The sequence below is a fragment of the Ceratotherium simum genome, chromosome 36, assembly GCF_057802395.1.
Source record: "Ceratotherium simum simum isolate JZ-2026a chromosome 36, ASM5780239v1, whole genome shotgun sequence".
NCBI classification, from domain to species: Eukaryota; Metazoa; Chordata; class Mammalia; order Perissodactyla; family Rhinocerotidae; genus Ceratotherium; species Ceratotherium simum.
Window position 1 is genome coordinate 23,472,841 of NC_141935.1, and position 16,406 is coordinate 23,489,246.

The 16,406-nt window shown below is 48.0% G+C and overlaps 1 long non-coding RNA gene across 1 annotated transcript; it reads right to left on the reverse strand.

The window, feature by feature from the left end:
* Window positions 1-11,095: 11,095 nt before the first annotated feature.
* LOC147912363 (uncharacterized) lies at window positions 11,096-15,973 on the reverse strand. Its single transcript, XR_015550005.1, has 3 exons — window positions 15,803-15,973; window positions 13,214-13,304; window positions 11,096-11,467 (listed from the first exon to the last, which is right to left on the reverse strand). It is a non-coding gene; the product is annotated as an uncharacterized LOC147912363 (long non-coding RNA).
* Between the last annotated feature and the right edge of the window lie 433 nt (window positions 15,974-16,406).

Consider the following 16,406-nt stretch of genomic DNA (forward strand, 5'->3'; position numbering starts at 1 on the left):
AGGCCCCCACAGGGCTCTGCAGGAACCTCTCTAAGCCCCCCACCAAGGTCCTGCTGTCTGCGCCAAGGAGGCAGCCCTGGCTTTCCTCGGTGGGGGGAGGCAGAAGAATCCGTAGGGTTCTCGAGGCCCAGTGAGGACCAAGCCTGGTGGTTCTGACACCAAGGACAAAACTTGCAAGATCCACACTGGGAATTCAACCACAAAGAACAAAAAGAACAAACCAGATCAATTTTCCGCCCACAGGAGCCAGAATTTCCGTAAGCAAAAGCTACCAATGTCCAGACACATCTTTATCCTGTGCAGGTCCCCCTCAGGAGCCCTCTTCTTTTCTTCCTCCTGAAGAAAGGAGAGAAGCCCCTGCCCATTTGCACGGAAACCCCTCCGAGGTGTCAGGAACAAAGGGTTTATGAATTACTTCTCCCAGGGCAGGTTAGTTTCACAACTAGGGTGGGTTAGGGACTTAGGGCGGGAAGAACCTTTAAGACTAACAGGCCTGTAGAGACTGAAAGTCACAAACCTCTCAGATAGTGCCCTCTCCAACCCTGGGCACTGGGTCCAAAGGGCAGGGCAGGGAGGCATTGTTCAGACAGGGGACCATGCCTGAGATGAAAAGTGTCACTTGCACTTTTAATTGCAGGCTCCCCACCACCCTTGGGGTAGTTGTCTCGCCAGCAGCGGCATCACCAGCAGCTCTTCAGTTGGCATCTGCAGTCATGCTGACCCAGCGGGTACTCAGACCTTATCAGACTCTAGGTCCAGGCATCAAACCTCCTATGGCTGGAGCCACCCCAGGCACCCCCAGTTCAGCAGAGAGCAGCCCAAGCTAATAAAGGAAGATGTTTTTAGAGGTCACGCCCCAAAGCCGGCTCCCTCTAACTGCAGATCCAGCTCCAACCAAGGCCGAGACAAAAATTCACATTATTTTGCATTTTAAGCAATTCACTCGTCTTGCAAAGAGGATGGATTGATGAGTAGCAATTAACAACGAAGTCATCAGTCGCAAATTGCCAATAATTGCTGTCATTTCAAGCATGGGGCTTTTTTCTTCTTCATTTTCTTCTCTGCTCTCTGTCTCTGTTTTTAAACCAACCTATATTTATTGACCTTCTTTAGAGAAGATGTGGGCTAGGAGCCATAGGGCAGAAAAAGATACACCCGCCAAGTGTTTGCATTTGAGATATTCATAGTCTGGCTGGGGTAGTAACATGGTACACACAGGAAAACAACCCCAAATGTCAAAAGACTGATAGTGATGAATGCTGGCTCTGTAAGGCAAAAGTTACATTGGTTGTTCAGGGAGCTTGATTTTAAGTTGCTTGAGGATTATCAACTACTTCTATCTCCAGTGAGGTGCTTTCCTTTACATCAGTGGTTTCTGAACTTGAAGTCTATGAATGATTGACACAAGTTCAATGAAAAAAATGTTCTATGGCCAGAAACATTCAGGAGACATGCAGGTTTCTTTTTTTTTTAATTGAGATGTAATTGACACATAACACTGTATAAGTTCAAAGTATATAATGTGGACGGGTTTCTTTATTGCAGAGGCTTCAAGAACCCAAGTGCGCTAGGAATCGGTTCAAGACAGTATACACAGCAGGTCCCAGATCTGACCTTGAAATAGCCCCTCCTCCACGCACCTCTTCCCACAACCAGTATGCATTAGTATCTTTTTAGACACTGTGACTCTAAAGGGGCTAAATGTTCCAACTCTGTTTAGAAGGCAAAAAACGGGAGTGCTCCAGCCTCGTCCTCTCCATGAAGCTTCCTCGACAAGTTCAGCCCACACTGATCCCTCTTTCCTTACGTCTCCAAAAGCACTTTGGTGTCACCAATTTAGCACACGACCTTCGTCTGTCTCCTGTCCACATCTCATACCTCCCAGCTCGTGCAGAACATACAGCAAGTGCTCACTAATGACAAATTAGTCATTAGTGACCAATATGGTTGGTTTTTTAACATGAGCCAACGTTGTGGATAAGAGCAGACCTTAGACTCAGGAGGCTAGAGTTCAGATACTGGCTCTGGTTTATTGACTGTGTGACTTTGGGAAAGTTACTTAACCTCTCTAGACTTCCCTTTCTTCAACTGTACCTCACAAGGTTGCTGTGAGCATTAAACTAAAGCGCCCAGCATATAGTCAACATTTAATAGACGTTAGCTATTTTTACTACTAATCCTAAGTGTGTTCTACACTCGGCCACCAAGTGGAAGGAGAGAGCACGGCCGGTGCGTGGAAAGCCAGATTTCAAGGGCAGCCCACAACACTGGCTCAAAACACAGGGATATTGTTGGTTATCTTTTCTACCATCTCGAAGCACTTTAAAATCCCAACTTATCAATTTTCACAGGAGTTCCTTGACATAAGTTGGAATCCAATATAATCACCCTAGGGAGGGGTTAATGACCTGCTCAAGGTTACTCGCCAGGGTCAGCCACAGGCTGGAAATAGAAATTGCCTCCACGGTCACCCCTTTGTCTCGGTCGCTTCCTCTCAGCATGGTTTTGGCAAAGATAAAACATCCAGGAGTGATGCAGCAACGGGATGAAGGGCAAAGGGCAGCATCCCTGTGATGCTTTTGTTCCTTTGTCCTCCCACAAGCAGGCTGATACATCCAGCAGCCTCCTGTCCCTCTCTAAGCACCCAAAATAGTGTTCCGTGACCTCCATTCACCAGGCTACGCCAGTGAGAGGGAGAGAGGATGCACTGGGGATACTGCGTGGAAGGCTTCTTGCAAGCATAAGGTGACTCCCTGATTTTTTGACTTTTTGCCCTCATCACTTTGGCTGCCTTCCGCCATCGCTACAGTCACACCAGCTCCTTGGAAGGAACCTGCAATTCCCTTGCTGCTTCCGTAAGCAGGAAAAGTTCTCTGCAGCCGGTCCCCTGCTCAAGCATCCAGGGGCCGAGTTGGCGACAGCCCTATTTATGACTGCAAAAGCAATCAAGTGCAGAAAAAAAGCAGAACAGAAAAACCATGTAACAAAGTCACTGAGAAAACTCATCCTGTGTGAGTGTGTGTGAGAGAGTGTGTGTGTATGTTCTCAAACCCCTCTCTGCCCTCGCTCTCCGGTTACTTGGAGCTCCTTGCTTTTACAATTATAACAGTTAATAATTTACGGAGTGCCATGCTGCATTCGAGTCTCCCGTGACCACCCAGCTTGTTACTACCTGGGGAGTTTACTGCCTAAGTCATTCGGACAGAATGGGCAAATGAGGCATGAGGTGACCAATTAGGGACAGTGACCTAAGTGGGGGCTCCCGACCTCACCAAGAGTTGGGAGAAGCGGTATGAGGAGGCGACAGAAGACGATGGAAGAGTCTGGTCTGCCTACCTCCCGGGAGGCAGTGACACGGAAGCAGGTGGGAAGCATGTCCGGAAAGTGTGGCAGTATAAACAACGAATTCCTGACCCAGCTGTCAGGCGCCTCTGTTGTCACAGCACATACCTGGAGGGATGACTGATAACCCAAGGGTTCTGCTCGTGGTGAGGAGCATGCATAAAGAGATCAGAGCGCAGCACAGTCTAGCCTAGATTGACAGAACCGGGGGCTCTGTTCTTGATTACCTGCATGAGACCTCGGACACCACTGGTCAGTGACTTCCTTCATACAAACCTGTTGTTCAGAATTTCTGCTTGTTGGGCTTTATGTCTGTGCTTTATTGCTCTTTATATAGAGCATACCAAGATATATCTTCCTCTGGGTCTTTGCCCTCTAATAGTTTACAAAATATGGCAGAATAGATAAGACATGCCCACGGTGCTGCTTCTGTGAGGGAATGTGCTGGAATGCTGTTCTGGAACCATTTTTTTTTTAAATTTTTTATTTATTTATTTTTTCCCCCCAAAGCCCCAGTAGATAGTTGTACATCATAGTTGCACATCCTTCTAGTTGCTGTATGTGGGACGCGGCCTCAGCATGGCCGGAGAAACGGTGCGTCCGTGCGCGCCCGGGATCCAAACCCCAGGCCGCCAGCAGCGGAGCACGAGCACCCAACCACTAAGCCACGGGGCTGGCCCTGGAACCATTTTTTCAAAAGTATGCATGCCTAGAAGAGTGTTCCAAAATCTCATTTTTAACACTGATAGTTAATATTCATGTCAAATAGTAAAAGCTGTTTATTTGCATTTTAGGTGCATTTCAGATACCTTCCCATATACCTTATTTTATCCAGTTGTAGATACCATCAATATAAGATGCATTTTTATTTTTGTATATCACCAAGAAAAAAGAAAACTTTCATGGATCGTAAAACGCATCCTAATTTTAGAGATATCAAAATGTGAAAAAATGTGCATCTTAGAATTGATACAATATTACACTTAAAGGAATCTCCTTTTCATCGGGTCCTTGCCAAAAGTCAGAGGACAGCACCGCACCTTCTCTGCAAGGCTGATGGGAGGGCAGCCTCCTTTGTGATTGACATCACAGGAGAAAAAGCAGGAGAAAGTAAAGGAAGGGGAAAAGATAGATTCAGTGTTTATATGGATGAGGTACTATACGGATGAGCGTGTCTACTCATTGCACCTCTGCTTCCCAGGTCTGCCGAACAATTGAACTCAGCATTAATGGAAAGGGATCTGGGGAGGGGGAAGGGAGGTGCCTTCTAGACCTGTTTTGTACAAAAAGAGCATTGCCTATAACTGGTTTCCGGACGTAGAGCTGGATGAAGACTTTGTGGGGAAGGCGTTGGACCTGAGCTCGAAGGCAAAAGCATCTCAGAACTGAACACGCTGGAAGACAGAAAAACCTGCAGCGTGACTGGGTGGGGGCCACCTCTTTCGTGACAGCACATGGTGGGCATGAGAGCCGGAGAGAGAGGTAGGCGGCAGACTTCGAGGAAGGACGCAAATTGTTCAGGATTTTGGACTTTCTTAGGCTGGCAGTGGGCCACCATAAGGTTTTTGAGCTTGGGAATAATTGATGTCAGATAACATTTCGTGGGGGGAAAAAAGCACATTTCAGAAAAAAAAAAATCCCCAACAGAATTGCAAGAACACAAATTGCCAGTTCTCTGTATGGTGAACTCAGTGGGAAGAGGTCAAAGTTGAAAGGACTAATGAAAATAAAAACTAACTTTTATTGAGTGCACTACTGACAGAAACAAGAAATTAAAAGAAAGAGCTGTTTTGAGACAGCAGTGATAGAGATAATCGACTTGGATGATGAATTCGAGATAGAAGAATTAGCCACTAAGTGGATGGAGACCTAGAAACGACACTGGGGAGAGAAAGGACAGAACATCAGATTCGGGAATCGTTTTCATAAGGGTGAAAGTCGAGTCAAGGGATTCTGAAGTCCCGGGAAAAGATGAGATCTAGAAAGGAGGAACTTTAGGGCCCCAATTAAGAAATTGTTTTTTAAATTACAAAATATTTGAAATATGCAGAGCAGTACAGAGAACAACAATATAATAAACACCCTGTACCTACCACCCGGATATTCAAATGTCACTCTGTTGATCTAATTGCTTCAGATTCTATTTTTACGTTTTTTCCTAAAGAAAAAAACAAACATTACAGATATGATTGAGATCATCCCATTCCCTTCTCTCTTCTCTGGAGATAAGCACTAGTCTCCTATTGCTCTGTAGCCTGCCTAATTATTTTTGTACTCTTATGACATATAGAAAGAGAGTCAAAAATATTATGTTAGGTGTTTTAAATTGTTTATACATATGGTATCATAACATACATATTGTTTTGCAATTTTTAAAATTTCATTCAACATTCATATTATGTTTGGGGAATTCATCCATAATTATATTCATATATATATATGAAATACATTCATTTTAACTTCTATGTAGTATGCCACTGTATGAATATGTCATGAATTATTTCTCCAGTTTTAGCTACTATAAACAATGCTGTAATGGACATCCAAGCGTGTGTCCCAAGTATATGATGTGCACTCGCCCAAGACTTTCTGAGTGGTATATATTCAGAAGTAGAATCCTAGGTTGTAGGATACACACCTTTCCAACAGATACTATCAATTTGCTTTCTAAGTATGTGTTTCAAACGCTACATCTCCACCAGTACTTGATGTTGCCAAACTTTCACATTTTGCCAATCTTATGGGCATACACTGGTGTCTTGTTTTCTAATTTGCATTTTCCTGATCCCCAGTGAGTGTCGACATTGGCCATTCAAGTTTCTCTTTCTGGGAATGGAATTGCTTGCTCTAATCTAGGCTCTTTTTTTCCAGTGGGGTTGATTTTTTTTAAACTAATTTGTAAGAGTTCTTTATATATTTTGGATAGGAATCCTTTGTCAGTTGTTCGTGTTCTCAATATCTTTTTCCAGTCTATGGCTTGTCTTTTCGCACTGTTCATAGTGTCTTTAATTTTTTTTTATTATAAAAGTATTCAATCAACCACAAAAGTTGAGAGAAATGTACAATGAAACCACATTATCATTACTCAGACTCAACTATTAACAAGGTTTTGTCTCACTTTATCTATCTCTTTTCTCTTTTGTATATTTCTGCTACCATATTTTAAAGATTTTATTTATTTTATTTTTTCCCCCCAAAGCCGCAGTGGATAGTTGTATGTCGTAGCTGCACATCCTTCTAGTTGCTGTATGCGGGACTCGGCCTCAGGATGAACGGAGAAGTGGTGCCTCGATGCGCACCCGGCCACCAGCATCGCAGCGCGCGCACTTAACCACCAAGCCACAGGGCCGGCCCTCTGCTACCATATTTTAAAGCAAACCTCAGACTGTATGTCATTTCACTTCTACATACTTGAGTAAGCATCTATACAGCTATGGATGTTTTCTTATGTAGTCATCACGCCGTGATAACACCGATCGAAATTAACAATTATTCCTTCATATCACCTAATATATGGTGATTTTGGATACATGGAAGTTTTTAATTGGGCCTCCATTTTCTACCACAAAACACGGATGTACCATTGGCTGGCCTGGATCGTGATAGGTGTCCTTCCTATGTCAGGACCACCCATGGGTGATTCCATTTCTGACCAATCAACAGTTCCTTGAGGAAGCGGGCAGTCCTCTCTCCAGCGGGCAGTCCTCTCTCCACCTGGGGGAAGATGTGAGATGCTTGCTTCAGTCTTTCAGATGTGAGAAAGCCTGTGACGCTTCTGTTAGAAAATAGCCATCAACCTCAGAGAGGATGGTCTGCCTGCTGCTTCCCTGCGAGGCCCACGCGAGTTCACACACAAAACTCTTCATCTCCCTTAGGGAGGAGGGGAGCCAGAGAAACCTGATTAGAGTCAGGACTGTTGGGGGGATGGGCTGGGGTTAATTCCCCTGCCGTGTTCTCAGAATGAAGAAACAGATGTTTACCGGGGAAAACGCTTGAACACAAATAAGAGAGAGGGCTTCCCAAATTTGTGTGTTCTATGAATCCCTTTACTCAGAAAACGAGTCTGTGGATTTCTCCCCATACTGCTTAACATGGCAAAGGACCCCAAGTCACTGGAATTAATGGGAGGACTGGGGCAGTTCTGGATAAGACACCAGTGAGGTAATGTCTGGTTTTTGTTAAATATCCCAAATAGATTACTCACTCTTGCTAGATAAAAGGTAAAGACACTGTCGGTCGTTTCCTTCTTGACTGTCATGTTATAAAGACAGATTCTGCTGAAAACAGGGCCCCCGGTGGTCCCTGGACTGGGCAGCCTGTGTGCTGTCCCCAAGACCAGCGGCTGTGGGGTCACAGGTAAACCTGTCCTGACAACGAAACCAGTCAGCTCTGTGACCTTGGCAAATTCCTTCTTGCTGGGACCCCAGACCACCAGTGAGAGCAGGGATGCTTGTATGGGAGGAAGCCAGAAAGAAGGTCCACGTGAAAGGTCTCTCTCTCTGTCTTCAGGAGGAAAGCTAGCCCGGCACAGCTGGAAAGTTGGCCCAAAAGTCTCCACTCAGCTCCTCCTATCCTCTGGGCATTCTATTCTGTGCCTGGAGCAATTCCTTCCTTTAAAGCACTTTACAGTTTACAAAGAATTTCCCCATGCATTGTTTCAATTGATCATCACAAGCACCTTGCAAGATAAGCAGATTATAGTGAGGCTCAGATTAGTTAAGTGACATGGCAAGGCCGCCAACCAGGAATGTGGACACCAAGCTCACGGTTTGTTTCTCTCCATCCTTTAGAGGGTTGGATAAAGTTTCCGAGGTAGTTTTCTTCTGGACCTTACAGTCTAGGTTGTCAGAAGCCTGGGAGAGGCAGAGAAGAGAGCCAGGGAATCACTTACTCGTCCCTGGGGTTCAGCTCAGGCACTCCTTCATGTCACTGCACCACCCCCACCCCCACCCTGCCAGGGTACCCTCTCTCTAGTCCTCACCCAAGGCGGCAGGCTGCAGAGCAGAGCACAGAGCAGAGCACAGACCAGGCGTGGAGCCCACAGCCGCCCACTGCCGGCCTCAGCGGCAGAGCTTCTGTTCTGCAGAGACTAATGGAGTGCCAGGGAAATGAACCGATTTCCCCAGGGATTCTTGCTTCCAGCCAAGTCATCCCACGAACTCTCTGGCTCTCTGTGGCAGGGTCCTTGAAATTTCATTTCACAACTTCCTGGCAGATAGCAGGGCAGCGGATGGTAATCCCGTTAGTGTTGGCCAGGCTCCCAACAGGCCTGAATGCTGCTCGCTCTGCAGCACACTCCCCCTCCCCCACACGTTGCCAGGCCAGCCGGCCTGTAATCTTGGTGGCGAGCTCTGAGACCTTGCCAAAAAGTCTCTCTGGGACATGCGAAGGCAGCTCTCGATGAGCAAACAGCGAGGCTGACGCTTTCCCCCCACCCCTGCCCCCTGGTCTGGCCTCTCCCCTTGTCAAAGGATGTGAGTCCTCCTCACCCACCTCCATTGACAAGCTCCTGCTCTGTGAAGCCCTGAGACACTGACAAGCTCCTACAAGCTGGAAGCTCAGCCCCTCCAGGACCTGGAGGGACCTGGGTCTGCGCCGGGGAATGTTTGTGCTCAACCCATCAGATCACACCATCCGTGAAACTTTTCCTCTTAGAAGCTCAGCAGTTCTCACTATGCTTCTTGGTGCCCCCAGCTCCTCCTTCTGAGGATATCACCAGCCCCCTGTGGGGTCACAAGGCTGTAGTAATCCGAAACTAAATAGCACAGAAATGTGGTGAGTCACGTGGAAGCAAAACAGTAGTACAGGAGGACCTGCTATTTATTAAAGTCAGCTTCTCTGTCATCTCTCAGTTATCCGTGCTATTGGCCACGGGGGCGGGAAAAAGTAGAGAGAAAATCCCAATGACCCTGTGTGTTGTACTCTACAGTTTACAATATGTATATATATATATATATATATATATATATATATATATTTTTTTTTTGCTGGCAAAGATTTGCTCTGAGCTAACATCTGTTGCCAATCTTCCCCTCTCTCTTTTATTCCTCCCCAAAACCCCAGCACATAGTTGTATATATTTTAGTTGTAAGTCCTTCTAGTTCTTCTATGTGAGCCTCCACCACAGCATGGCTACTGACAGACAAGTGGTGTGGTTCTGCCACTGGGAAATGAACCTGGGCTGCTGAGGCACAGCGCCCCGAACTTTAACAACTAGACCATCAGGGCTGGCTCAACAATGTATTTTTTTAAAAATATAAACACATTTGGGCCGGCCCTGTGGCTTGGTGGTTAAGTGCGCGCGCTGCAATGCTGGTGGCCCGGGTTCGGATCCTGGGTGCGCATCGAGGCACCACTTCTCCGTCCATCCTGAGGCCGAGTCCCACATACAGCAACTAGAAGGATGTGCAGCTATGACATACAACTATCTACTGGGGCTTTGGGGGGAAAAATTAAATAAATAAAATCTTTAAAAATATATATATATATAAACACATTTTAAATATGTTATTTCTCTCAATCCTCAGAATAAAACTGTGTGTGGTTCACAGTACATTCAAATGTTGGCTTCTCTTCCTTTCTCCCAATGAGGTTGGAAGGGAAGATATTATTATCTCCACTTTACAAAGGAACGAACCAAGGCCATAATTATTCAAGATTAAATATGTATATTGTAGTGGACCCTAGATCCAAATACAGCTTTCCCAGCCACTGTACGTCTGTCTGTATGTCCAAAGCCCAGAATCCTGGGATTTATACATGACCCCTTCCTTCCTCTTAAGTCTTTCATCCAATGAGTCCTGCGGATGCTACAATATCTTTTACAATATCTCAAATGTGTACCAAGCTCACTATTCCTGGCAGAGTTCTAAGCACTTTAACTCTGTAAACTAATTTAATCCTCATGAACCACTAAGGTGGTGTCATCATTATTCTCATTCTACAGATGAGGAAACTGATGCACGCAGTAGTTACGTGATTTGCCTCAAGTCACACGCTTGTAAGCGGCAGAGCAGGAATAGGAGCCCAGGCCCTTGATCTCTGCGTGACATCAGCTCTCACTTTCTTGTAAGCACCTGCCTATCTCAGACATTAGTCAGCAAGTCCCGTGAAGGAAGAACTGTCTTTTTATCCTCATTCCTGAGCCCTAAGCGCCATGTCTGGCACACAGTGTATGTCAATAACTCTCTACTGAATGAAGGCACGGATAACTGGAGAGGAGAGAAGCCAGAGGAAGGCCATCCTGTTTAAACCTCTCAGAGCTCAAGCTGGTCATGAATTCTTTCCTCTGCTTTTACCCAAGATAGTAAACAGCCACAAAACAGATCATTGATTCCAACCTACTCCATCTTCTGATGGACTTGGAGTAACCGGCCCTCCCCAAGGCAGTACCAGCTCCCAAGGACCCGATGCAGGGCTCCGGGGGACCCAGCCTGAGGTCCGACTTCAGTCTCCCAGGATTACACGTCTATGGCTGGGCTTAGAATCAATACGCTCCCCACAAACACTGGACATCTGACCCGCAGCGTCTATGCTGATGTGGAATCAAACAGCGAGGACTTCCCAGAACATCCCAGTGAATCAGCTGCTCAGGTTGGGACAGATCCAGAACATGTGCCCACAAAGGGTGGCAAGTTGCAAATTGAGATCTAATATGAGCCATCTGGTCTGGGGAAATGGCCAACTGGAGGGATGGGGGCCTGGAAACAGCCCAGAGAGCAAACCTATCTGGGGGGAAATGATGAGTCAGCTCTACCCAGAAATAAAAGACTTTAATGAAGTCCTTTGCAAGAGGCCCCACAGATTCTCTTCTTGGAGTAGCCAGAGTTGGGTAACTCCATCTAAAGGTTACCCTTGGATTCAGAGTCTTAAGATGCCTAGTCCCCGGCTCAGCATGGACATGGTGAGCATGGAGAGGGGTGTGGTAAAGCTACACTGCTGTGTTGGGGGCAGCATGGGGTGCAAAGAACCATGTCACAGCCAGACAGATGCGCCAGGCAAGATGTGACAGGAAGTGCTAAACTGGTTGGGGGCCAGAATCCTCTCCTAGAATTGGGAGTTGAGCCTTGGTCCTGGAGGACAACTTTCTTCTCTGTCTTCTTCTCTCAGCTGTAGTCACTGTTGCCTTTAAAAAAGTAAAAGCAAACCAATTACCAGGTCTAATTATCTCCCTTCAGCCTCCTCCTGGCAGCAGCTGCCAAGGCTCTTGCCAAAACTCTGCTTTCCCGACACCCTGATCCAAAAAGCCCCAAGTCAGCGAGGGGCAGGCTTGGCCGGCCCAGAGCAGCTGCCAGGCTTCCCAACACCAAGACAGGGCACGGGAGTTCAATGGCGGGAGCTTCAAAGCAGCCCCCCTGGCCTCCACATCTGGACGGAGGAGAGATGGTGGCGCTGCCGCCTGGAACTGCACCAGAAAATGACACAACGGCAATCAACAGCCACTTGCCCTAACTGCCACCCCCACGCCAGGAAGTGCGGAGGCCTTTTACAGGCCTGTTGGGGCTTGTAGTGGGAGCTCTCAGGTCAGGGTGAGCTCCGCGGCCATTTCTGTCCGGGCTTGCTGAGAGCTGAGCCTGGGCCTCCCAGCTGAGCATTGCTGCGAGATGCGCCAGGGGCTCTCAAGGAGACCTGGGAAGCTCTCCAGGCACCACACCGCTGCTGATCCGCACTTCCTGAACTCCTAAAGTAGCTGTCCTACCTCTGGCCGAGGGTGAGCCTGAGACCTGTTAGTCTCCTCCTGCCTGGAACAAGAGGCAGCTCACTCCTGAAGGACATCCCCAGTGGCCGAGGCGCTCTCTGACTTGCACAATAGTGAGTCAGCTTCCAAATGCCCAGTGGCCTCAGGGGCCTGGCCTGGCACGAGCAGGGAGTGGGGGAAACCAGGCGGCCATCTACTCGGCCTCCAACCTTGCAGTCCCAGGGGAAGGACCAGGTGTACTCGCCGGGCAGTTATGAAACCTGAGAAGAAGCTAGAGTGCCTTTGGGCTGGTGCTCAGAGAACAGGCGGGTATTGTGTGGTTGGGTGCAGCGGGGGTATAGGATACCCATCAGTTCACGCACAAACACGGTCCCAGCCTGTGCGGAGGGAGGGAGGGCCTGCTGGGAGCCTGGTGGTTTCACACTGGAATGGAAGAAGGAAGGCCGTGCCCATGAGGGTGTTGGTGACCCGCACTCAGAAGAAAGGAGCCCCAGGAGCCAGGATGGACATGTTTCCCAGCCCTGACCCCTATCATATGACAGTTCCATAACTCTCAAGTCACGTGCCTGAGACAATATCTCTGGGAATACAGAAATGCCACTGGTCAGTGATAAAAGAACAATGTTTTCGTAAGCACTCCAGTGGGGGCCAGTTTCTCCACGCGTCTCATGCTGGCCATGAGAAAATATTTACTGAGCAGGACTGTCGCATGGTCCTGTTGGAGGTATTTGGTCACAAGGCTCAGTGCCTGCTCTCCCAGCCCCGCTTCCTGAAGTCAGACCAGAATGGGTAGCGAAGCTTAGCCGGAGCTTGAGCAACCAGACACACCCGGCTGAGACACAGAACACCTCATCTTTGTCCTGAAAACAAAAGCTTTGTATGTTTTACTATTTTTCCCTTTCACAGAGGCTGGAAGGCTGGATAAGGTGAGAAGGGAGTAAGAGCAAAGCAGAGAAATTGGGTGAGAGGATAATGACGTGTGCAGAGAGGGACAATGGAGTGAGAGCCTGCGGGAGCTGGGGGACAATGGCTCCCAGGGCTGAGTGGGGAAGGAGACTGGACAGGCACCTAATCAATCATTATTTCCCCCGGGACTGGGCTGATCTTCATCTGTCCTCCCACAGCCACCCGGTGTGCTCAGCTTGGTGGTATTCCCTTTCTCCCCTTACTTACTGCTATGACGGCCGTGGTTATCAGTGTCCTGGTTCCCGCAGCCCCATGTGGCCACACGAAGCTCCCAGGCCGGTCCCTTACCCCGTGGCCTCTAAAAAAAATAAAGTCAAGATGGGGGGGTGGGAGGACCTTCCTCATCATGTTTCCAGTGGTCATTGCCCACTCCAATGCCCTCTTTCCCAACCAGTCATTCTAGGCACCTCTGTGGCCAAGGTCACCATATTCCAGGTACCCCAGCCTCCCTGGGAGAGGGCTGCATCTGCTCCCTAAAAGCTTGCCTCTGTGTCTTTGCCCACATCCTCACACGGTATCCGAAAGCCTGACCATGCCGTCTGTCATAATCTGACCTTTATCATCAAGATCTAGCGCCCCCGGGCAGCTTTTTCTGATTGCTGCCCCCAATTAACCTATCCCTTCTCTGCTCAGCAGAATTTTGTGCCTTGATTGTAAACACTGCTTATTATAGCTAGTTGTGCATACTAGACATTGCGTTCTTCGTGCTGTGTCCGCCCCCCTCCCCTCACAAAACCCCAGTGAGCACCAGGTAGATGCTCAGGGTGTGCTGATTGACTTGTTGGACTGAATGACTGAGGACATGACAGCTATGATCAATCAAGAGTCCACAGTCACCACTTCCCAGGCCACCCGGAGAGTTTCCAGAGCAGAGCCTGTGGCTGAGTGGAGATGTCATCTGATTTATTAATTAATGCAAACACCATTCATCCAAATGCTCTGGGGCATGGTTAAAAAAAATCCAGAACATTTCAAAAACGATAAAAATAACATTTACCAGCCTAGAAATAACTCAAGCTTTATCCTCAGCCCTTTTGTCCCAGCAGCAATCCCCTTTTCATCCCCCAGTCTCTCATCACCCCCATCCGTGGGGTGTCCCCTTTTCCCACCTTCCCCACAGTGCTGCTTTAGTGATTAACAGAATTCCTGCCAGGGATTGTTAATTGGGTTAATGGAGTGACTGTGTAATTGTTCTCTCTCCCACCACACTGGCTGTTTTCCGACTACCTGCCTCTCATCTGCTCCAGGATCACTAATTTGCAACAACAACTTCCATTGTCGTCCACATCTGGGACTTTGGGGTTTTCAGTGAATCTCCCCAACAGAGAACAGAAGATACTGCTATTTTGGTTTGTCTCATCTACAATGGGGCCATTCTCTGGGGTTTACGGGCAGCGCGGGGCTGCCCCGGTGAAGGAGAAATCCGAGCAGTGACGGGACTCATGCCAGAGAGCAGCATGCAGAGGAGGGAGGGGAGCAGGAGGGGGTAAAATTCTGACCTTTTCTTCCCAGCTACTTGGGTTTGCATTTCATTTTAATCAGTTTCAGATGAAACTGACAAGCCAGGAGCCTCGAATCTCTCTGCCCCCTCCTTTGGCCTCTGGTCTCTAGAACAGCGAGCTGCTGGGTTGGGCAGCGTCTGACCTGGCCTGACCCAGCTTCCCCCGGAGGAGGCAGCATTAAGGGTGGCCTTTCTGATCCCCAAGGATCAATCGGAGCCTGTTCTTTCTCAACACCCTTGGAAAAAAACAAGGCTTTTTTTCCTCTGTTGTTTTTTGAGGTGTGTTCCTTCTGCTTCAATCTGTTTCACCTTAAAGGGATCGTTACCTGCCCAAAGTATGGCAACGTCAGCATTCTTGGAGTGGCGTGCCACCAGCACAGCGAGAGACAGTCTCCCGGAACTCTGAGAGGCACCTGGGGGATGCCTGTGTCGGTAGGGGTGGCAAGAGGGTGTGAATGGTCTTTGATCTCCGAGCCCCCTTCAGCGTGGTTCCCAGAAGGGCCTTTGTTTCTTAGGGTGACTTCTATCTGCGCCTTTGCACACACACACAGACACACACACACACATACACCCAGGTAGTCCTTACTGTTCCTAGGCAGCTCCAGGGCTTCTGATCACAGAAGGTCCCTGGGGGTCAGCTCTGGGCCGCTCCCACAGACACATGAGGAAGAACTTCATCCAGTCACACCTTATATTGTCTTGTCTTTACCTTCTGACCGCCCCCAAATCTGGGGGGACAGGGAATGCTTAGACCCGCTCGAATCCCCAGTGTGCTGTGCCCTGTTGTGGTAGGTGCTCCATACATGCTTATTTCTGCCTTCAGTTTTGATCATTTGTGAACTCGCCTTACCCCCGCACCCTCCTCTGCTCTCATTAGCATGTCAGCTTCCTGTGCACATCTTTGTTTTCACTGTAGCACACCCGGGAGGGTGACTGACTCGGAAGAGGTGCTCAATAAGTCATTAATGAATTAACCTGGATTGGAAGTTCCTGGCAATCAAATAAGAGCTGAGGCTGTCTCCGGAAAGGAAATGTTGAGAACGCACCAACACCTTCCCTAGCTAGGCTTGGGGTGTGTGCTCCATGGGGGACCATTTCCTTCAGGAAAGGCTGAAGTCGGCCCTCAGGGACACGTCTCCCTGTGACTGACTGTCTGCACACCACTGCCCTCCACTGGACACCGGGCCAACGCTGCCCCAGACCTGCAGCCACGTCAGGACACCCTTGGGTTTCCTTCCCTCCCCATTCTGGACACAACTACCGGGCAGACCGGTTTCTTGGTTGGCTTCTCTTACCAGGTTTGTTTCACCCTGACGGCTTTGCATTGAATCCGTGAAACCTGGGAAGGCACGAGAGGAACAGAGGCTTCTTGGACACTTGGCACGTAGTGGGCTCCATCAATACTTAATGTGTGAAAATCAACATAATGACACACAGTTCCCGGCAGGCCAGCAGCACTGCAGACCATTATGATGACTATTAATGTAAGAATCCATGTAAGAACCTACACCTGTTCTTAGTCTAGAATAGCTATGGCGCTGACAGTTTTACCAGACAACTAAGGAAAACCATAAGGGACAAAAAGCTTCAAGCAGAAGAATTCAAACAGTCATTTCTTTCTATCTTAAAAACAGCAACAACAAAACCTTCCTCCTTTGGGAAGAGAAAAAGGAAAGGGAAAGGAAACACGTGCTGCCAAATCTGGTGGATTTTTTGTCCACAAAGTTCACATTTTCTGTCTTCAATTATAGGTATTTGTGAATTTGCCTTATTATCTCTGCCTCTGACCTCATTCGCTTATAAGCACTTGGCCCAGTACAATGACTGGCCCATAAAAGGTCTGCAATGCCTAGTTTTTTAATTCCTGGCAGTCAAATATGATATATGAGCAGCTAAGAA